At 41.5% G+C, this 23233-nt stretch overlaps 1 long non-coding RNA gene across 2 annotated transcripts in view; it reads right to left on the bottom strand.

Annotated features, from left to right (window-relative positions):
* The window catches only part of LOC132251202 (uncharacterized), a 125164-nt gene that overhangs the window by 60832 nt on the left and 41099 nt on the right, over window positions 1–23233 (bottom strand). Inside the window, exons 2-3 of one of the 2 annotated variants that reach the window (XR_009463097.1) lie at window positions 13183–13282; window positions 6084–6139 (exon numbers count right to left, since the gene is read on the bottom strand). This is a non-coding gene — a long non-coding RNA (uncharacterized LOC132251202). The remainder of the gene's footprint in view (window positions 1–6083; window positions 6140–13182; window positions 13283–23233) is intronic. The other variant, XR_009463096.1, reaches the window with a different exon arrangement.

Here is a 23233-nt window from a genome sequence, read left to right as displayed (position 1 = left end):
ACAAACCAGCCATAAAAGTGCTCCTCATTATATGTTGAATGCTAGTATGGATGGTTTTTGATTTTATGGTGCCTTATACAGGGTGCAAATGTAGTGCCCTTGCCATATGTGCTTCAATTAATAAATCAATCATGGCATAAACACAATGTGTAGAAGGGCCCTAAATCTTACTAAGAACTTTTAAACAAATTTATAAGAAGTAAACCTGAATTTTACTTTCAGTATGGATCAACAGATTTTTTACCCACTTCAGAAGGAAGGAGGAGTGGCTCCAGCTCTATCAGTATGAAAGGATAATAACATAAGCCGTTAGAATGCAACTGTTATGACTGCATGATCCTGTAGCAATGCAAATTAGATAAACACTGCCCTAACTTTGACTCTGAACAAGGCAGGGTAGAAGTCTGTGCAGTTTTGCTATACTTGTGACATCCATTTATACCGTTTGGTAGATTTTAAGCTTCTTGAGGTAAGCAAGAACATTAGCATTACCATTTAAAATAAAGAAAAACAGACAACATCATGAATGCTACAAATTATAAAAAAGGGAACCAAGGACATGGTCATTCTTGCAGACTGGTCTCAGCCCCTTGGGCATCCAGACAAAAATCCCTTCTGCATACCCTTACACACAACCAAAACAAGAGTTGAAATTTGTGGCTGAGGCTTGTGCTGGGAACACAGAAACTATGGAAAAGACACCGTTCACCATTCTCACCCCCAACCACTGGTGCTCCATTCTTGGTTATTTATGACAGCTCTAGCACAGTGGATCTTAAGCAGAGTGCCAGGACATCCTGGGATAGGTTTACATCCTCTCAAAGGCTCTACATGGTGCCCCACAATGTTAGTGCTGTTAGGTTTACAACCATGATTCATAAGATAAACCAAAACATTTTAAATATAAATTCATAGTTGTGATCTTTTCAAGTTCTTTGCAACAGAAAGATTGCTCTATTATTTTCCTGTAGTCAGAAAAAGAGTGAAAACTAAGAGGTGACATTTTCTGGGGGATGCCCTGAGTTTATCCAGAGTTTATCCATGCCTCGAATCTTAAAAGTTTGAGAACTGCTGCTGTAGCATATTTCTGGAATAACATATCTTTATACAGGAGTCCATTTAGCCATTGGATCTGTTTGAATACAGATCCAGAATTCTTCTAGCTTAGTCCTAAAGACAAGCCAGACTTTTGTATTTAGGACTGGTGTAGAGCCTGTATCCATGTTATATGAGAGGTACAGAAGCTACCCTAGATTGCCACTCTTCTTACTGAGCTATCTGTCAGACAAAGCTCCCTTGAGTTCTATCCAGATAAAAGTTATGCCAGTGGGTAGAAGAAAATACTTGGGGGAAATAGCCATCATGTCACTACACAAGGCACTCAAAGGTTACTTGTCATACCGCTCAAAACAATAAGAAGCTTAAGAGTCTTGGATTTGCCTAGTGCTAGACAGTCCTGAAAAAGATACCTCTTTCAATTTTTCAAGTGGCCAGAAAGCTTCAGCCTAATCAGTAAGGCCAATCTGCATCCTAAGAACTAACATTTAGTATGAGAGAATACTCTCCAAGGTCTTTTATAATGCCCTGTATTTAAGAGTCTAACTGTAAGCATTCAAATAATTCTTGCTTGTGCACCCACATGTTGGTAGGAGCAGTAGATATCACACTAGTGTTGAAATCACTTGTCACAACTCCCTCTCCCTCTCCCCAAACACCCACTATATTTATTTGAATATCCAATGATCCCCCAATAATTAGCTTCTATATATGGAAGATTTATAAATCTGTTATAATTTATATAGAATCCATTTATTGGAGGTTTAGAATCTAATTATTGGAGGTTTGATTGAATTTGTTCCCCCTTTGACTGCATGGAAAATAAATCTGGGGGAGGGGTCAGGTAGCTTCCTTGGCCTCTGTCCCCAGACTTCTTCCCCCTACAGCTCCTTCCCCTACTCTTTACTGTCAGACCCTGTTCTCTCCGAGCACATGGAAGTGAGGAACAAATTTGAAAACACTGACTTAGAAGTAAACATATATGCAAGTTACTATGGGTATCCATAGACATTGTTTCTGAAACTGCTGCAACACAGGTACTCCATAGACACACTTCTAAGCAGCACTTTTGTACCTAGTTATATAGAGGACAAACTATGCATGATATTAGTCCAAAGCCAAATGGCTCATTATTTACCATGTAGTTCATTGAACTGGGCCCCAGCAGAGTCAACAGCATTTCAAGCCATGTGACTCCACAGCTCAGCCCTACTTGGTATATGTGTATACTCCAGATAAGCCCTGCAAAGGGTCCATGCGCTAATTAACCCCCCCCCCCCACACACACACACACACAAAATGACTAGAACCAGATGTTCTTATCATGAGTCCTGAGATCCTCCAAAAATGTATATGCAGATGAAGCATAGGGTAACCTGGTCTAGCTCTACTTCATGGAGGAAGGGGCCACACTAATCATATGCAAGAGGCTGAGAGAGGGGGTGACAGAAGGATTCTTGTTGAACTGTTTGAGGCCCCATTTTGTGATGTTTTCCAGAAATTTATGGCCAGTGAAGAAACAGGATTCATTGGAAATGGGCACAGTTCAGCAGTGGGAGTGAAGAAGATATTGAAATGTATGCAACATAGTGGCTTACAATGACTTGAAAGAGTCAGTGCTGAGGGGGATTGCACACAATGGGCATTAACAATATATCTTATTCAGATGGGCTGCACTAATTTATCTTTGTGGTAGGCTCCCATCAGCATTGAAAGCCTAATCTATACCTTAAACGCAGAGAAAGAGATCAACGGAGTGGAGAAGGGAGACCCGAAGCTCAAAACTATGGCAGTGGTGGCAAGTAAGCATGAGATGGAAAAAGAGTTGAAGAGCAGAAATGAAGATCTGGAAACAGATGGAGAGTGGATGAAGGTGGAGAAGAAAGAAAGAAGATGATAAAAGGAGCAATAGTGGAAACAGCAATGACAAGAGGGACAAGACCAGAAGGAAGACAGGAGCAGAGGAGGCTAGGAGACAGAGCAGCAGGAGAAGGTACGTCACTGAGAAGCAAAGACAGCAGGAGCATGATGGCAGGACACACCAGCCTCCATGTCCATTGGGAGTGATATGGTGGGGGTGGGGAGGGGAGAGACGAGAGACATGGAAGAGGCACTGAGATAAGCTAGAAAGGGAGCAGAGGCTGTGGATAAAGGCAACTTTAACTGGCAATGGGGAGGCAGATGAGATTGACGATGAACGGATATGATTTTGTGGAAAAGTACTGTTTGAGATTTTGGAGGTGCAGGCAGAGTATCTTGCCAGCCTGATTGCTTTCTTGAACCAAAAGACTTGGGAACTGATTTACTAGGATGGAGAAGGGTGTGAGATATTTGGAAGAACTATGTAGAGAAACATGGGAGGTAGGAATTAAGAAGAATAAAATTCATAGCAGGGGAAAAGTAAGGAGTGAGAATATAATGATTGTAACTTGAATGTATACAGATTTACTAGAGATGGAAAACAGAAAGATGAATGGAAAAGTATGTTGGTAGAGAAAGTAAGAAATATAGTATCTGGATAGCATTAGTAATGTTACAAACAGACAAGTGGAGCCCAGGTGGAGTGCTGCACCTCCCATCAATGATCCAGATGGGAACAAACCAGGGTTTTATAATGTACCACAGGCAACAAAAACAGTGCAGCAAATGTGGAAAGGTGCGGCACCTGTCCTCACACTGCCCCCTCAGAGTGTGCTATAGATGTTAAGGGATGGGGCACAGAGCAGCAGAATGCCAGGAGTCCCTAAAATGCACTCTTTGTAAGGGAGTAGGACACTTGTGCCATATATGCCTCAAAACCTTTGCAAGTATAGTCAGACCCCTTGAGAAACAGCAAAACCTGGAGAAGGAGAGGAGTGGTTGGACAGAGGCAGAAACGGTTGAAGAAGCCCCATAGGAGGGAGGAAAACAGAGGAGGGGAGCAAAATTTCTGTGACTGAGGCAGCATAGGAGGAGATAGGAGATGGAGCAGAAGGGCAATAGTAACAGCAAACAGCTCTGGGGTGGTGGTTGGGGTGGGGGGGGGGGAGAATGAAGACACCCTACGAACAACAGAAGTGGAGATGTAGCAAGAGAAAGAACCAGAGACACAGGTTGGGAAAAGAATGAAAACGCAAGGGCTGAAGGCCAGGAAGAAGAAACCTGATAATAATGGAGATGAGTTGGAGAAAGAGCCAGAGAGCAGTTTTCTGATGCTGACACCTCTGGGCTCCAGCCTGGAGACCAGAAGGCAGGAAGTGGTGGGGAGGTGGGAATATGAAAGCTTTCTTAAATGCAAAAGTGATCTGGCAGCTTGCAAAGGCTGCAGGAATGCACATGAGGAAGGGGGAAGGGTCAACCACTCCGAACAGTAGCACGAATGAACTTTAAAGGGATAGGTGCACTCATTTTAAAACAAGCATAAATGGCATTGAAAAGGGTTGCACTTAATTTCAGAAGTATATTAACAAGGAAAAGATGAGAATAGATAAAACCAATGTTGAACCAAGTAAGGGCAGACAAACTGCCTACAAGAATATGTTATACAAAGGGAGAGGGATTATAAACATTTTGAGAAAAGTTGGAGATGAGGACCATCGTGGTGGTCAGGGACACATGATAACAAAGCTGCCAGGGTAGCAATATTATTCAAGGACCCAGAGCTGAGAGCAAAGCAGGCAGAAGTTATCAGTGGCAGATTGCAATGAATGATACTGTCAATCGGGGAACAGAATTAGAAATGTTCAGTTTATATGCACCACCAGAGAGGGAGGGAAGGAATTCACTGCTTAGAAAATTAGTGCTTTATGTGGTTAGAGGGAGACCATGCATTATGGCAGGATATTTTACCTATATAATCAATGTGAGCAACAGAACAGAGGAAGGAGGAAATGGAGCTTTAGATGTCTCATCCAGACTGTTAACAAATATAATAAAAGAAGAGTCCCTAAGAGATGTGTGGGCAGGGGAGAAAGTTTTCATTAGAACAGATCCCAGTGGAAAGAAACAATCAAGAACTGACTTTGTGTTTGTATCAAAAGAAATAGAGATAAGGAAGAAAGAAGCCACACATGTGGCTTTTATAGATCACCAGATGCTGAAGGTGGAAATGACTCTTGATAAGAGCCCCACAAGAGGGAAGGGACTGTGGAAGTTAAATGTGCAGCTGTTAAAAGATGAAAAGATATGTCAAGCATACATGGGACAGTCTGAGAGGTGGCAAACATTGAATAAATATTTCAGGAGTATCAGAGAATGGTGGATGATGATGATGAAGAGGATGGGAGAATTCTTCAGGGAGGAAAGTCGAAGTTGCAAAGGAAAAAGAATGGAAGAGCTAAGATTGCTGCAAAGAAAGATGGAGGGAGTGCTAAAGGAAGCCACAGAAGGAAGACAGGTACAAAAAGAGCTAGAAGAAACAAGGCGAAATTAAAAACATGTCTTAAAAGAAAAACGAGAGAGAAAATCTTCTTAGCACAAGCACTCTGGGTGGGAGAAGACAAAAGAGTGATCCCAATACTTTTTGTCCAGAGTGAAGGTGGCAAAAGGAGAGCTTGAAGTAGTGCAGGAAGAAGGTGTGCCTAGATGGAAAAGCAAGAGGAGGTGTTGGAGGAGACGAGAAGATTTTACAAAGAGCTATATCAGAAGAAGGAAACAGACAAGATTATGATGAAGGATTTCTTGGAAGAGATTGAAGAGAAAGTAGAGGAGGAGGAAGCAAAGAAGATGGAAGAAAAGATAAGATTAAAGGAAGTGGAGGAGTGTTTAAAAACCTTTAAAAGAGGGAAATCACCAGAAGCAGACAGACTGCCTATGGAATTTTATGAGAAGTTCTGGGTATAGGCAGGGAAGGAGATAGTGGAAGTGTTCAAGGAAATAGCTGAAGCAGGAGAGGCAGGGAAAGATTTTACAAGACGCATTGTGATTGAAAAACTGGAGACTGATTATGCCCATTAATAAAGACTATACATTAATGGCCAAGATGTTGGCTTTGAGAATGAGGAAAATCCTCCAGAAGATAATATATGAAGACCATGTGTATACAGTACCAGGTCGAAGGATCTCCCAAGTGATCCGAGTGGATCAGAGATGCACTGTCTCACATCTGAGAGAAAGGAAAATAAACATGGTTATTGCAAACCTAGATTTAGAAAAAACATATGACAGAATGGATCTTTATCACATATTTAAGGTGCTAGGAAAAATGGGGCTCCCAGAGAAATTTATATATTGGATAAGGTTATTATTAGGGCTGTGCAAAATGCCTGCATTTCATTTCAGTTTCGGATTCAGCGTTTCATGTTGGTGTTTCGTATGCCTGTCCAAAATGGCTGTGTTTTGTTTCATTTTGGATTCAGCATTTTGGAGGGGCAGCGATTAATTTCGGTGTTTCGAATCACTGTTCTGTTTTGTTTCGGCTGAAACTGTTTCAGAGCTGTTTCAGTGTTTCAGCCATAGGCTATAATGGGGAATCACAAAACTTGCTATACCTTTATCATTACTTGTCTGATTCGGATGAAACTTGGAGCGATGCTAGACCCTTCTGAGGCTATGAAGCCCGCCAAGCTTCAGGGAGATAGGTACATTTTCCCAGAAACCCCTGCACCTCAAACTGTTCAAAGCAAAACTACTAAACTAGTATCACTCCTCTCTGCCCTGGGAGGAGTCTGGCACAGCCCCGCAGCCCTTCCAGCGGGTGTGGGCCCTTGGATCTATGTGTGGGATGACAGCAGGATGCCAGTGCTGGCTAGGGCCAGCACCAGCACTGGGTTCTTCCTGGCGCTTGGCATAGGCTACGCTGGGTAGACTTGGGTGCTGGCACTGGCCCCAGCTGGTAGCACCAGCCTGCTGTCAACCACATGCGCCACAGCTGATGAGTGTGGAGCTTTAAAAAAGCCCTGCACTCACTGGCTCTGACAGTGGTAATTGGGGCCTCTGGGTGCTCATGGCAGAGCCCCCCGTGCAGCACGGGGCAGCAGGGATCAGCCCTGCCACCCACACCTGGCACCTATGCCATCGCGCAGGTGCAGCATGGCTCAGCAGAGCACTGCATGCTGTCCCAGAGCTAGGGTGGATCCATCTGTCAGCTAGAGCTCCCAGTTTGATTCCCCAGCTCTCTGATAATTCCCCCAGCTCTTCCTGGGGGGCACAGCCCCCAGATCTGCACACAGGGTTTCATCAGGCTGCTGCTGCTGGCTGGGGAAATATCCCAGAGCTGCCTCCTCACCAGATGGCACCAGCAGCCTGTTGTCATCCCACATCATCCAGGGGTCCATGTCCCCTGGGAAGATCTGGGGGAAGTGATCAGAGAGCTGCAGGAAAGATCAGGGAGCTAGGGAATTGAACTGGGAACTGGGGGAATGTTCAGGGACCTAAATGTTGCCCCAGTCCCCAATTCGACTCTCCAGCTCCCTGTTCGATTCCCCAGCACTGGGATTGGAAGGGACCTCAGAGACAGTTCATTGTCACTGGCCAGCTGCAGATGTCAATATCAGAGCAGTCCTTCCCCTCCTCCTCGCCCTCCCTCTTTTCCTGCAAGCCCATCTCTGAAACCACTCTGAAACATCCAAATCATTTTGGGAAATTTCCAAAATGTTGTTTTGGATGGCCCGTTCCATTTCAGAGACGTTTCAAACCCCTTTGTTTCATTTTGGATTCAGTGTTCTGACCGTCAAAAAGTCTGAATCTGAAACTAAACAAAATGGCCTCTGAAATTTCTCATTGCCCTAGTTATTATATAGAGAAGCAGAGATTCAAGTCCATATTAGTGGACACCTAGGCAGTAGGGCTGTGCAAAGCTTCAGGTGGTGATTTGATTCAGAGAAGATTCAGCCCGATTTAGTGGCTGAATCTCCAAATCCAAATCAAATCAGGGGTCCATTTAAAAGGTCCGAATCAATTCAAAGCTCTCCAAATCTTCAGAAAAGATTCAGAGAGCTTCAGTAATTCAGGCAGTCCCTGCCCACTGCAGTAGGGAGCTAGAGCTAGATTCAGAGCTGGTAAGTACTAGGGGAGGGGGAATGGGAGCTGAAGGAGGGTGGAGTGGACCATGAGGGATCCCTGCCAGGCTCCATCCCCTGCCTGCTCTCCCAGCTCCCCTGACACCCGCCCACTTCCCAACCCCCCATGACTGCCCTGCCCGCCCCAGCTCCCAGTTCTTTAAAAAAAAAAAAGCCCCACTCACTGGGTGCTGCTCAGTGGGGGGACAATCCCACTGCCCCATGCTGTGTGGGGGGCTCTGCCATGAGCCCTTTGACTCCTCCCCTCACAATCTCAGTGCCCCTCATAGCTGCCCTGCCTGCCACAGCTCCGGCCCTTTAAGAAAAAACAAAACAAAACTGCGAAAAGCCCCGGAACTCACAGCTCCTTTAGCGATCTCAGGGATTCAGGGAGCTTGTGCAGAGCCCCCCATGTGGCATGGGGCAACAGGGATCACCCCCACTGGGTAGCAATGGTGAGTTTGGGGGGGTTTTTTTGTTTGTTTTTTTTTTTATTAAGGGCTGGAGCCACTGCAGGTGGGGCAGCCATGGGTGGTGGGGGGGGTGGGGGATTGTGCAGAGCCCCACCATACAGCACAGAGCAGTGAGGGGCAGCAGGGATTGCCTCTCACCCAACAGCAAACACTGAGCTGGGGCTTTTGTTTTTCGAAGTGCCGGGAAACAGGGCAGGTGAGGCAGCCACTGTCGGGCTGAGAGAGTGGGCGGGAGATGGGCCCAGGTTATTCAGAGATTCAGCAGCAGCCAAATCGCCGAATCAGATTCGGCCAAATTGATTTGGAACAGTAATTCGAATCACCATCCCCTGAATTGGCTGAATCCAAATTTGAAGCAAATACTAGCTGCTTCATACAAGCCTACTAAGCAGGATCTTTAAACTCTATAGAGGGGTGAGTCAAAGGTACCCACTGTCACCACTACTATTTGTGTTCAACCTGTGTTCAAGAAAATACAAGGCTATAAGCAGAGTAAAGATACCAGAAAGGGGCGAGGTAAAATGCATACTATTCATGGATGATATAAAGTAGTAGTAGCTAGAGTTAGACTTTCAATCTACCTTTAGAAAGGGTGCTAAAGCATACATCAAAGTACGGAGAAGTAATGGGGGCTAAACTAAATAGATCAAAAAGCACGATAATGGGAGTGGGGAACTGGAGGGACTTGAAGATGGGCCTTGAAATGAGAGACAGAGAGAAAGAAAGAAACCAAAATGCTAGGGATCCCAATGGACCAAAGGGAAAGGTAGTATGTAGAACATAGGAAAAGGTGACAGCAAGGCTATGGCAAATACTTTGGTTATGGTCCAGAAGGACACTGTCATTTGTTGGAAAGTGACAGTATTTAAGGCTTTGTTACTGCTGATTATTCTATATACAGGAATTGTATTCCCACTGATGTGGTGGCAGATAGCAGAAGTACAGAGCAAAAGTATACCTGTTCTTCTGGAATGTCAAAAGAGAAAAGCTGGCTACAGCTGAACTGTACAAAGCAAGAGAGATGTGAAAATGGGGCTGCCAGACTTGGAACTGTTTGTCTATGCAAAATAAGTAAGCACAATATGCAAGGCAATAACAGGAGAAGGGAAAGCAGCGTATATCACCCAATTTCACATTACTGAAATTTTGAGGAAATGAGGAGTATATCAGACCTCTTTGAAGAGCCCATGGGCATGGCAACCACTGATTCATTAAATCAGGATGGAAGGATTTATGCAGAGGTATAAAATAGGAAAGATAGGACTGGAGGTCTTTAAGGATCATAATAAATTGATTGAAGTGATTGGGGAGAGAGACAGGATGGCACCAGTGGGAAACTTCATAGAAGGTCAAGTGAAGAAGGTGTGAGGAGTGGTACGGGGTAAACAACTAAAAGGTAAATATGCTAACCTAGCATGGATGGCTTCAAGAAATACCTTGCTGATGAGAGTTGTTTATTTATTTATTTATTTATTTTTACAGATTTTATTTAAAAGGTTCCCATCACCATCTCAGCCCTTTTGGCTAAGATCAAATGTAGCAGCATCAAGGGGAGGGTGTCAGGGGTGAGTCTGGTCTTCCCAGAACCTGTTCCCTCCAAAGAGAACATCCACCTGTTTTTTTTTAGGGCCCCACACACATGGTTCCTATCAGTATGTTTGCCTAAAGTGAGCCGTATGTTTTATAGTCATGCTCAGTGTTGGCTGCATGTAATCAGCTTTATAGCTGGTTTCCATTACTGAGCGCATGCTTTTTGGGCCAGCAGTTTAATGATAGGCAATGTATTTAATGAAGTTTCCTTGTAGGCAAATGTAAGATGAGGAGCTTTTTACCCCCAGAGCTGACTGGGGGGGGGGAGCAACCTTGTCTTGTATTGAAGTAAATACATTAAGTAGGACAAAAACGAGGAAGACGATGTCAATATCTTGTTTGTATATTGACATCTTTTTGCATCGATAAACATAGCGGATACAATAAGTACTGTCCTCTGTATAATGCAAGATGGGAAAATAGAAGAGAAAGGATGAGACAATGGATCAAAAACACAGGAGAAAACATAATAGGGTTATGCTGAAAAGCTTTGTCCAGTATAAGTTATGCACATCTCTACCCACTGCCCCCAGATTTTATCATCACCTTGCATCTTGTATAGAAAGAATATACAGATCTTATAAAAATTGGCCAAAATACATTGATGCTCATCACTGACTAAAGTCATTTACATTATATACTAGGCCATACACACTAAAACATCAGTACTAAAATATTACTGTGATGTATCTCAGCTATGAAATTATGAAGTGAATTTAGGCCATTACTTTTAAAATAGGATGTATTGTCCAAATAGATTTTCATTGATCATATTATGAAGACAATTATTATCCTCAGTATTTATATAAATTTTGCATTCAAGTAGACTGAAATTATCATTATTACAGAATGCGCTACTGTATCAATGTAAAGACTAATCTAGATGACTAATACATTGTATGAGACATCTGAAAAAAAGGAATTAATGAAAGAATGTGAAAAACATAAAAAATTAAAATTTGGGAGATTATCTATTACTTTCCACCAGTCTATTTCACAGAGGTTAAAAAAATTAAAGTGATTTTAAAAGGAAAAGGAATTCAGAACAACTGAAAAAATGTAAGAGGAAGAAAAATTGATGAATGACTAGGCTATTGTTCAGTGAACAACAGCTGCCTTCGATTTTATGCAAGTTACATCCTTCTTCAGTGTTCTTTAATTTTGCATCTATCTTGGGGCTTATGCTTTGATTCCATAACTCTCTCTATTTAGGGTTTTATTTTTGTCTTATGCTAATGTCTCGCTCAGCTTCTGGATCAGTGATTCCCTTCAGTTCCAGGTTCATTCCAGGTGCTGCAAAAGCCCAGTTCAAGGGTTTGTGCCGCACAGCAGATATTTTGCTAATACTATTGAAATACAGGAAGATTCTTAAAAGGTGAAGAAACATATGAAAGGGAACTATGTGCAAATAAGTGTTAAGGATTTTTTTTAAAGTCTTTTCCTTTAAAAATGCCAATTTGTTAATACTGAAAGGTTTTGTGAGAAGGCGTCTATTGGTTTTGATATTTCTCTACCAAAAGATTTATTAGAAAATCTTGAATTGTTAAACATTTGGCTTTGACATTTTCAAACAAATACCTCTGTTCTTCTGGCCTGAAAGTGTTTTGTGTTTGAATATTTGAAGAAATGTGAAAGGAGAAGTTTCAGTTGACCTCAACTAGATTTTTTTTTCAGGATTTGTTTTGCAAAAGGATGGACTTCGAATTTTCAAGAGTTCACATGGAGAAAAAGCATACTTCGTGTCCATTCCTATAACTCTATGAGGAAGTGTGTAACATGACAAGGGATGATTAGATGGCAATGATTAGGAATGAATGGCTGCAAAATACTATAATTGGGGTAACATCTCACAGAGGTAAGAATTGGAGGAGTGAATTTATTGTAAAGTTCTGAGGAAGGTTGGTAGTTTCCTGGGGAGCACCAGATGACAAAACAATAGATACCTTATAAATGAGATGTCATAGAGAACGCTGGAGGGAAAAGAAGAAAAATGAAGATAGAAAAGTGGATATTTGACATTTTGGGTAACTTTTCAGAGTTTAGCTAAATTCGACCCACTCTCTAAAGAAGTTACTTTCTGCTACTGCCAAATGAGAATACAATTTCCTTATATCCAACCCAAATTTGGTTGCTTATTTAGAAGCATATATAAAAAGCATATTGCTTTTTTAGATTTGAAGGATTTGTGAACACAAAAGTTCCTTTCTGTGAACAGACAAGTCCCTGATATTAGCCAAAGCTTCTACTCATTATCATAATACCAACAATAAATACTAAAATCTAATAACACTTAAAATAATCTTTTTTAATTTTTATGACTTGGCAAAAGTTATTCATTCCTTGTCTCATACCATAAGAATGTACAACATTTTACATTAATTTAACCAGATATAAACAGTACAACAAGGAAGTGAAACAGCGATGAAGAATTTAATATTAGAAAGCAACATGTAAAGAAAAGTATAACATTAAATGAGTGAATGAAACTGAAGTATCAAGCTTAGAAAATATTTTCTCTCAGGGTGGTGTTTGCTTAAAACCATGCAGAACAATAAGAGAAAACAAATTAAAACTTATTCTGAATCTTAAAAAAAAACAAAAAAAAATTAAAAATCAGGTTTTTATTCCTTGAAACATCCCAAACTAGAAGATCAAGTCCCCCATGAAAATGGGGATATTGCTGCTATCTGAAGATATCAACATTTTACCATGCTTCCAAAAGGACAAATACATTGCATTTGCAAGTTTTATAGTTCTATTTTCAAATTAACACCTTGACCATTTTCTGGAATTGGTAGGGATACACAATTAGCCTGCTAGAATCTGAAAGAGCATTTGCCACATTTGGTTTTTTGCCTCAAAATCTTATTTTCATAGAATAAAATTGGTTGGCAATTAGAATTTTTTTTTTTTGTATTTATAAATATGACCACACTATTAATGTAATGATTGTGTAAAATTTCAAACAGTATTTATTGCTGATTTTTTAAAAATTCCCTGATGATGAGCCTTTTCAACACTTGGGCAAAAGACTTCAGGGAACATGTGTGAATGTAACTAAATGATTTGTATTTCAAAATACTTACAGTGGAATAGCTACACCAACTGCACACTCCAGAAATTTGAAAACTTTCATTTTAGTGTATTATACAAATCTCTTTAGTCCTGGAATTGCAATCTTTCTTTCTGAAAGAAAAAAAAAATGTAAAGACATATTAGCAACAAGTATCAGGAAGCTTAAACTCATGCTGCCTTGAATTAACATCCCTTCAATTTTTTTAAACACGTTATATTTAATAGTTTTATGCTGGATCTTTAAGGCATTTTATGTTCTACAAGGAAAAAAAAACCTGAGTGTGTTTGGGAGAGGGGAAAAGGAATGCCAGAGAGAAAAGTCTCTACAACACTTCCCTCCTCTTCTTCCATCCACACTGTAAATGGTAATTACAGAACCCAGATGCCAAGATATGGGAAATATTCTTTCAACAGCAGCCAGTTGTTTGGCAGAACAGGCAGTTACACTGGTGGGCTTGATTTATCTCTGTCTCTGTCATGTGGTTGGACTCTTGATGGGCTTTCTGAGCTGCATTGTCCACCTGCATGCTATTTTCCCCTGACTTATCTCTCATTTGAAAGAATTTATGCACACTCATTTTCAGCAAACTATGAAAAGAGAGAGCATATCTGCACAGCAGGAACCTGGAAAAGCCAGTAATTAGTTGTAGCGCACTGAGAGTTATTCAGAGAATTCAGTCTAAGGAAACAAGGAAAATAACAAAGACTTACAACAGACACTATTAGAATAACTAGGCAGATTAGTCAACAATGAATTCTGCTTAACTACTACTCTGAGATAAGTTTTATTGAATTTATTTTTTTTTAAATTAGGTTAAGCTAATTCCATGTTGCAATACAAACAAAATCTGGAACAGTCTAATCTTCTTACACTATGGAACAGAGTCTTTAAATAGTTATTTAATAAGATTAAATATTGTAGGTCATAAATTTAATTTATATAACCATCGTGATTTAATATACTGTACACACACACCGGTCCAAATTTGCTTCTGCCTAGACAATGCCACTCCAACAGTAGAACAAAAGACAGAACCTGTTCCATCGGGTGGTAAGAACATAAGCTATTAAGATTGTATGAATTATGGGCTTAAGTCAGCATAGCAGTCATATTCAGGAAAGGCACTTAAACAGATGTTTTCAACAGGATTTCAGTAGTTAGTTAAGTGCTTTCCTGAATCAGGACCTTAACAAAAGTCTATACAGATTCACTTCACTACTGAATTCCAGTTCCAAGTGGGATGAAAGAGCAAGTCAAGCAGATATCCATGACACAAACACACACATCGCAATGAAACAGACCCATCATTTTGCTTTAAAAGGTGAGGTAAAATTCTAGTCATACAGAAACTCCCCTTCGACATTTTCTGAGCAGGATTTTCAAGAGCATTCAGTGTTAATCCAACTCTGCTTCTATTGAAGTCAATGGCCATGTTTTCATTGGTCCAACTCTGCCATATCACCCTTAGTGTCCAGCGACTTCTGTTTAAGATTACCATATAATTAATTAAGATTATAATCAATATAAGATTATCATATAATCAATCCCACCCACTGAAGAAAAAAAAAAAAGAAACAACTGAGCTAACAGACAGGTTTCTTATTTTTGCTATATTAAAACATTGTAAATTGTGTATGTTCATATGGCTCTAAGGTAGCAGGCTACATAAAGCCCGTTCCACAAACCCAAAAGGGAGCTATGCATGTAAAACTTTATGAAAGGTGACAACATATACCTCCAGGCATGGAAAATTAAATCTTTTATTCCATAAATTAGATTGTGTTTCAATACAACAATGAGAAGAGACCTGAATAAACTGAAGAACTATTTCGAATGGAGACATCTTCCCCATCTCCATATAAACTACAGAGATGACAGCAGAAAAGCTATTAGCTCACTTGTTCTTTAGCTTAAGTTTTCATTTTACTTTCTGTGTTGTCTACAAATAGGGTCTGAATAAGGAATCAACATGAGCAATAAAATGGTTCTTTGGGATGTTGGCAGGCAGACAGCATTTTACACATTTCCTCTCAGAATAGCTGTAAAATGAACGGCAAGATTTCCAGAGTGATAAAGGACTCAGGATAGACTAGTTTTGCCAGTAGTATAAAAAGTGTCAACAACAGAAAAATAGCAGCTAGAACCTGAACTTTTGTCTGCTGCTTTCCCTTCAACTAGCGGCCAGACATTTAGGACAAGTGGCACATTCTCAAACCACATAGAAAGAAAGGAAAAAAAGAAAAACCACACAAACAAATGAACAAAACCCAACACACACTCACTTCTGGCAGCTCAAAACACAAGCAGACAGGTTGAATCCCTACTGTGCAGTGAATCTGCTGCTCAGTGATCTTTTGCTCATTTCTGAAGTTCTAAGAAGATTGTAAAAAGAAACCAATCAGCTGAGAGGGACCCGTGTGGTCATCTTCACGGAAACAGCCAAAGTGAATGTGCCAACCCACTATAGACATGCACTACAGTGGAAACCAACACACCCAATCTCCTTACAAGGCTGTTTGCAGCTCTTACAGACTCCTTGTCATCTATTCCTCTCTATCTAGTACTACCTGGATTTAATTAGAAATATTAGGAGTCATAAATGTACTGACAGAAAACAGAAAAAGAGATTTTACCTGGAACGAAAGGACAAAAACAGAAGATAGACAACCTGGAAAGTTTAAAACATAGAGGTGAACTGGAAAAACTTTTGTTTTTCCAACTTCAGTACTCATGAGGCTTATGGGCATTACAGTGATTAATCTATATAAAAATCAACATTGCTAGACAAAAGCTGGAGTGGGGCAAACATGTGAAAGAAGGACAAGATTATTTAAGAAAAGAATGAGATGCCTCCAAAGACACAGACAAATTCTGGTACTCATGGGAAAGAAAAAAGAAAAGATTTTAAATAAAGATGGGCAGAAAATGGTTCTCTTATTTTAAAGAATGTTTTGAGATGGGAAATATTCCCATTTCCCATTTCTGGGATGAAAGGTAAGATTTTAAAAGTGACAAAACCAAGCCAAACAGAGTAACAGCCCCACCTTATGATAGCTAGCAGTCTTATAGCTAGTAAAATAACCTAAGAAGTTGGAGACCCAGGTTCAAGTCTTTGAACTGTACTTGGTTTTCCTACCTCTCTGCTGAGTTACTTACTCAAGTTCTGCAACATATGCCCCAAAGTTATTTATCTTCTGTTAGTAATTTCTAAATCCCATACCATCCACCAGACTAAGCGGGTCTCAATAAGATTCCCCAAGTCTTTTCCATGGAGCTGGATAAATGATGAGACCAGGTAGAAAAAAAAAATACTGCTAAAAATGTAGAAGTACATGGAGTGGGTTAGGCTAAGAGTCAGAAGTGTGATGGGGCTGAAGCTCTAGGTTAAAATAGGGAAGCTGCAAGTGCAGCACTGGTCTCCCGTTTGTCTGATGTGAGAGGGGAGGATCCTCACTGAATTCCCTTCTTCCAGAGTGCCTGGTTTCAGCTTTTCATGTTTGTTTGTAGACCATCTCTGAGAAGACTGGCTGCTTGTCCTGTGTCCTGAGTGGTGGCAGGGAGAGGAAAGGATGGGTGAGAAAAGTGTGTTTAACAGTGACTGTGGGGATATGCAAAGTTCAGGCTCTACCTTTTAGAATTGCCTGCTGTTGTGGAAGACTGAGAGACTAATCTCAAGACACAGAAAGTGCTCTGTATGTTGTACCTGTCTGAAAAATAGCACTTCAGGCAGGTAACTAGATTCCTGCTATGCCTACTGCCTTATTGTATGCCATGTAGACAGAAGGTGCACTCTATGATACAGAGATTCAGATTATACCTGGCAAACCTAGGCAGGATATATGAAAATAGGAGTTTTGCCAGGAGGAAACATTACAGAATACAAAAAAAAGAAGACACAGCGCTTGGAAGTTCTTCCTGAACAGTTCCATGCACGACAGTAACTTCACTGATGCTTTGTCCCTGTCACACAGGGAAAGCTTTAAAGAAATGCATGACATGCATTAAAGGGAATAAAGAAGGAGGCTGGCGACAGTACTAATATAAACTGTTTTTACTGTGCATTTAACTTAGGGATAGCTGAATGATGTAGAAATACTTCTCCACAAAATCTTTCAGAGCATCTTTCATCTAACATGTTTCAAATGGGAACTTTTTGTGAATCTTTTTGTAAAATACTTATTTTCTTCTTCTGTGCTTTTATATCCATCGTGCTCAGAGAACAAAGAAACATGGAAGAAAAGGGGAGAAAAGGGTGAGGAGAGAGGGGGGAAGAGAAAAAGATACCTGGGGGAAAAAAAACATCACTTGCACTTTTACCATGAAAATGTTTTAAAATTCTTATTATATCTACATATAAAATTGCTATATCTATCTATATCTACATATAAAATAGATAGATAATTTTTTCCCCCCTGGTTGTGGGTATCTGGGAGGAAGAAGGGATGATTTTCTAATTCAGTTTCTGGAGAAACATCTGACTAACTTCAGTAATAATCTTCATTTCTAACAGTTATTGGGTTTCACTCTCTTGGTATACTATCAATTCTATATTCACTCTGGACATTTTTTCCACTTTGTTCTCTGGATAAGAGGTTAATTAATAAAGACTGTGGCGAGAAGAGAGGAAATGTGAGTTTCAGCAAAAAGAAGTCATTCTTGGACACAATATGTTGACAATCATGACAATGACACTATTCCAATCACCTTGTTTGATTAAATCAGCAAGGCCAAAGTGCAACTGAAGCTGCAGATAGCAAGGGACATGACAATAAGAGGTGTTTCTATAACTACGTCAGTAACAAAAGAAAGATCAGGGAAAGTGTGGGTGCCTTCCTGAAAGGGAGAGGCAACCTAGTGACAGGTGATGTTGAGAAGGCTGAACAATGCCTTTTTTACTTTAGCCTTCACAGGGAAGGTCAGCTCCCAGACTACTGCATCTGGCAGCACAGTTTAGGGAGGAGGTGAGCAGCCAAGAATGGTGAAAGAACTGGTTAGGGATGATTTAGAAAAGCTGGATGTGTACAAGACCATGGGGCTGGACACGATGCACCCAAGGTAAAAGGGGTGGATGTGATGTAGCTTGATTTTAACAAGCTTTTTTTATGTGTACAGTCTGCCACAAAATTCTCACCAGCAAGCTAAGGAAATATGGGTTGGATGAATGGACTGTAAGGTGTACAGAAAACTGGCTGGATCATTAGGTTCAATGGGTAGTAATCAATGGCATGATGCCTAGTTGGCAGCTGGTATCACATGGAGTGCCCGGGAGTCGGTCCTGGGGCCAGTTTTGTTCAGTATCTTAATAAATGATCTGGAAGATGGGATGAAATGCAACCTCAGAAAGTTTGCAGATGACACCAAGCTGCAGGGAAGAATAGGTAGGCTGGAGGGTAGGACTAGGATTCAGAGGTACCTTGGCAAAATCGGAGGATTGGTCCCAAAAGAATCTCATGAGTTTCAGTAAGGACAAGTGCAAAGTCCTGCACTTATAATGGAAAAAACCCATGCCCCAGTACAGGCTGGGGGCAGACTGACTAAGCAGCTGCTCTGAAGAAGAGAACCTGGGGGTTACAGTGGACAATAAGTTGAATATGAGCCAACAGTGTGCCATTATTACAAAGAAAGCCAAGAGCATACTGGGCTGAATTCATTGGAGTGTTGACAGTAAATTGAGGGAAGTGATTATTCCCCTTTATTTGGCACTGGTGAGGCCACATCTGGAGTACTGTGTCCAGTCTTGGGCCTACCACTACAGAAAGGATGTAGACAAACTGGACAGAGTACAGCAAAGGGCAACAAAATGATGAGGGGGCTGAGGGACATGACTGAGGACAGACTGAGGGAATTGGGCTTATTTAGTCTGGAGAAGAGAAGGCTGAGGGGGAAGCTTAATAGCAGACTTCAGCTACATGAAGAGTGATTCCAAAGAGGATGCAGTTAGACTATCCTCAGTGGTGGCAGATGACAGAACAAGGAACAATGGTCTCAAGTTGCAGCAAGGGGAGTTTAGTTTGGATATTAGGAAAAACTCTCACCAGGAGGGTGGTAAAGCACTGCAACAGGTTACCCAGAGAGGTTGTGGAGTCTCCCATCTTTAGAGGTTTTTAAAAGCCAAGGTGACAAAGCGTTGGCTGCGATAATATAGTTGTGGATGGTCCTGCTTTGAGTAAGGGGTTGAACTAGATGACTTCCTGAGGTTCCTTCCATCCCTAATTTTTATATTTATATATTTACTCAAATTCAAGATGAGTTCTTTCCCTAATCAACTTTGGGGAGTTGGGGGGGAGCCTCATTTTAGATTTGAAAACTGGGCTCAGGACTGAAGCTGCAGCTGAGCCACCACCTGCCCTGGGCCAAAATAGCTTGTTTGGGTGAGGGAAGGGGCACAAGACTGAGAGAAGTTGTGGGGGAGGGGGCTGCATCCTGCCAACCCATCCCTTCTCCCCCATGCCTGTGCCTGTCTACCCATACCTTTCTACGTCCTGCTACCCTCTGCAGCCTGTCCCCATACTCCCTACACCCCACAACCCAGCTTTCCCCTCTTACTTTCTGCTCCACTTCTGGTCCTTCCAGCCACAACCCAGCTTGGCTGGGAGCTGCCACTGCTTCTCCCTGGCTGAGCTGGGATAGGGCTGCAGCTACCACTAACCACAGCAGAGGGTAAAGGGGAGGGGAGATGGGAAGGGGAAGGAGAAGGCAGGTACAGGCATGAGGAGCCAGCTGTAGTGGGGCATGTGGGAGGGAGCACATGGTGAAGAGCAAGGGTCTGGCCTCTAACCCTCAACTACTGCTTTCCCAACCACAGCAGTAGGGGGGGGGGGGGAGTTTAAGATGATCCCCCCAATAATTTTAACTTTTCATGTATAGAATCTAAGAATTTTCTAATTTTCTATGTATATAATCTAATTATGGGGGGTTGTATTAAAATTCCAGTCATGAATTTGGGTGCATACAGTACTATTTAAATTTGGGTTTCCTATTAACATCATTATAAAAACAAAAAAAAAAAATATTTGAACAATGAAATACAATTTATAATTTCGCCGCAGGGAAAAGTAACCCTGCAGTGATAACTATTTTGTATCGGAGTGATTCATGATTCTTTTCATAAATCTTATCACTGATATTTCACTGCATTGAAACAGCCACATAAAGGTTTGAAACAAACATCTAAACACATCTGAACAATTCTCGTTATTTTATATCCATTTTTCCACACAGGCTAGCATAGCATTTCCATTAAGCTTTAACTGTAGTATTAAAGGACATTTCGCTGTATTTAAATGATGTCTATTTTCATTTAAATTAGTTGCTGAATAACGAGTCCTCTACTAACATTATGCTTTGTGTGCAACTGCTAGAACACACACTTCAAAAGAAACAAATGAAAGAACCTGAAAATTGCTACAGCAGAGTAAAGAGTTTTTTTGAAAAAATCATAGAGGCCAATGACTTTTCATCAAAAACATGATAAGAAGCCAGCCCATACGTACAGTGCAGAGAAAATGGCATAGACAACAAGTCTCACTTTATTCTTTATGTAGATACAGTTTATAAAATCATGTGCAAATCTCATAATTTTGAAAATGCTCCTTTCTAAGAAAATCATAAAACCATGGTGATTCATTCATCCTTCAGATATACTGTACACATCTATTCCACTATGTACAGGCACAACTAGCCTACCAGGCTTTCTGTATCAGTACCCTTCAGGGCAGTAAGAGTCCTCTTTTTCCTGTTGTTTTCAATCCATGCTTTAAAGAGTGTGGCTTTCCTAGCTGTTATGTTATCCGATATATTTTGAACTATTCGTGGAATGTCATGCTTGTTTAAAATTTAGTTTATAGATATAGAATGTTAGGTGTCTGTTAGGGCTGTGCAAAGCTTTGGGTGCTGATTCAATTCAAAGGAGATTTGGCCTGATCCAAATGGAATCAGGAGACCAATAGACCCCTCCATCTCCACCTCCACCTCCAGTTGAAGTTCTGGTTGAATTTCACCCCCCACCTTTTGCCTTTGGTCACCCCATCCACGGCCCCACCAAGTTACAGGACCTCCTGGTCAACCTCCTACTGGCCCTGAGTAAGTGGGCCCTGTACTTGATCAGGAAAGCATCTCTGGTTGGGAAGGTGCCTGGAGACTGTGGGGCTGCTTTTTCTCTCCTTTGTTCATGCACGTTTCCAGGCAGAGCACCAGTGGGCAGCGCCCACCAGTTCCTTGGATGCCTTTGAGGACCGGTGTGTGCAGCCCAGGGGTCTCTGCTCAGTGTCCCCCTCCTGTGAACTTCTTTTCACATTTTGAACCTTTATTCCCCACGTCACTCCTACCCTTTTCTTCCTTAGTTGTCCCACCAAAAAACAAAACACACACAAAAACAATTTAGTTGTATCTTTCATACTTTGGCCCTACACAGTAGTGGGGGCTATTAGGTAATTAGTTGGGCCTTAAGGCCTATGAGTTCCAGAAGATACAAACAGACAGGAGGCCAATAAAAAGGTCCAAATTGATTTGAAAGTCTCTGAATCAATTTGGAAATGATTCAGAGAGCTTAGAAGATTTGAGCAGCCCCAACTTGCCACCATAGGGAGCTGGAGACCCGGACGCCATGACAATAAGTAGGGGGGGAGACACTGAAGGAGGGGGAGGGAACCATGGGGGGACCCTCACCAGGCCTCATCCCTTGCCTACTCCCCCAGCCTCCGAGTACCCCCTAACCCCCACCCGCTCTCCCAGCCCCATCAATGGCTGCCCTGCCTGGCCCTAGCTCCCGGTTCTTTAAAAGTAAAAGTCCCCACTCACTGGCTGCTGCCAGATGTGTGGGCTGGGACAGTGGGCAGGGGATGACAGAGCTCCCTACGCAGTTCGGGGCATTGGGATCGCCCCCTGCCTGGCAGCAGCTGGTGAGTGCCGGGCTTTATTTTTTTTAAAAAGCTGGGAGACTGGGGCTGAGCTGGGCAGCCATTGATGGGGTGAAAGAGCAGGCAGGGGATGGGGCCTGTTTGATTCAGAGATTTGGCGGTAGCCAAATCTCTAAATCAGATTTGGATGAATTGATTTGGAACAGTGATTTGAATCACCAAATCGAATCACTATCCCCAGAATCAGCTGAATCCGAATCCAAAGTGAATACTAGCCACTTCGCACAGGCCTAGTGTCTCTAAACAGCTAAAGATAAGCTATGTCTAATTTTGTTATTCATATGTTTGCAGGAATTTTGATGTTTAATATGCATGTAGTTTTGTACCATTGTGTAATATCCAGTCAAAAAGGATGGATGAGACTTCAGGGGAAACAAAGGTTACTCACACTTAAAGGATCAAAGCCCAGATCAAAATAAATACTGAGAATTTACATTTGCGTAGCTATGCATGTTAGGTGCTAATGTAAGGTGCCAAGGCCAAAACCCAGAGAGAGGAATTGTTTTTTAAGGGAAATAATCCAAATAGTAATTGACTAGAACTGAAAGATTGGACTTGTAATCAAGGGCTGCCTATACACGTGCTCATTGGCATTCTAATTAGAACATGTCAGAGCAGGCTCAATTAATCAAGTCTGCTCTGCATTCTAATTAGAATGCTGCACAGTTGCTGCAGTATCATGTTTACTAAGCCCCTCACATTTAAAAATGGTCGCAGGGCACTTTAAATCTCATGGAATGAGGCTTAGATAAAGCATCCCATGGCCATTTTTAAGAGTGTGGGGGCTTAATACATATGATGCAGCATTTTAATTAGAGTGGCTACCTAGCAACCATCATAATTAAAATGCATGCCCCCTTCCGTCTCCCCCCCCCCCAACTTCCAAACATATGTATAAGCAGCCACTATGTCTGAAAAGATGCAAGTATTCCTTCTGTCATAAATGGGCCATTAAAGATGTGTGATGGGTCAAATGGCTATAAATTATTAGAGTAATTATTCCAAGAGTTCTATAGAAAAATTAAATTGGCCAGATAAGGACAAGTACTTAAGCCTTGCCAGGAGAGCAAGGGCTTATCCAAAGTACTTTAGTTTCCCAGCAACTTCACCAGGCAAGGCAACTAAGAGTCTGGAAGAGGACTT

This window comes from Alligator mississippiensis, chromosome 6, assembly GCF_030867095.1.
Source record: "Alligator mississippiensis isolate rAllMis1 chromosome 6, rAllMis1, whole genome shotgun sequence".
NCBI classification, from domain to species: Eukaryota; Metazoa; Chordata; order Crocodylia; family Alligatoridae; genus Alligator; species Alligator mississippiensis.
This window is presented reverse-complemented; position numbering and strand designations above follow the sequence as displayed.